Source organism: Limulus polyphemus, unplaced genomic scaffold (assembly GCF_000517525.1).
Source record: "Limulus polyphemus unplaced genomic scaffold, Limulus_polyphemus-2.1.2 Scaffold885, whole genome shotgun sequence".
NCBI classification, from domain to species: domain Eukaryota; kingdom Metazoa; phylum Arthropoda; class Merostomata; order Xiphosura; family Limulidae; genus Limulus; species Limulus polyphemus.
This window is the reverse complement of record NW_013666495.1, coordinates 189,663-190,601: the sequence shown is the minus strand read 5'-3', so window position 1 is coordinate 190,601 and position 939 is coordinate 189,663.

Below are 939 nucleotides of genomic sequence, written 5' to 3'. Positions count from 1 at the left end.
AATATATATATATTTCAGATAAACGTTTATCGTTGTTCACTAGCCGGCTTCATTTTCGTAGAATGACGTCAACTAGTTACTGAGGTATAAAAGGCTTCTCCAAAAATGACTGCACATGTCAGAGACAAGATAACTACTGATGTTATATTGCACTTTTCATCTTATACCAAAACTTTCGAGTGCAATAACACGCTATCCTTAGATTTCCTATATCGACAACTATTTCAAACAACATACACAACTTGTACAACAAGTGTCATCCCTTGAGATGGGATTTCTCCACCACAGGAAGTAGACACAGGCGCGGGGTCAAAGTGGGAAGGCAGTTGCCATCTATAACCTTTTTCCAAGTAAAATGGTCATAACAGTATTATGATCTTTCGAGATCTGGTTTAGAAAGATGTCATTAACTATTTATCAAACATCAACACGACAATTTTGAAAAACACTGTTGAAATTGTTATTGTTGTCTTCTTAATGCAAAGCTACATAATAAGCTATCATAATGGGAATCGAACCCCAGATTTTAGCATTGTAAGTTTGCAAACTTACTGCTAACTCACTGGAGACATTACTGAAATATACTTTATTATTGATATACACTGTACTGGCTATGGATGTGTGAACATTCTAATTATATTTGCTTCGAACCTAACCCTAAAAGCAAATTATTTTCAATGAAGCATAAACGAAAGAACACACCAAGTTTCAATTGCAGCCTAAAACATACAAACAATGTATATCAAAATACCATTAGCATATAAAATAAATCATTCCTAATACAAACCATGTGAAGCAAACACTATTAACACCTCAAAGTATATAATGCGTTACATAAAGTCATAAAGGGCTTCTCAAGTTCTGTAAGTAGTCTTGGCTATACTTTTGCCATCTTGCTCAATCTACCAGTAACTGGAAGCAAGACCTAGTGAACTAAAT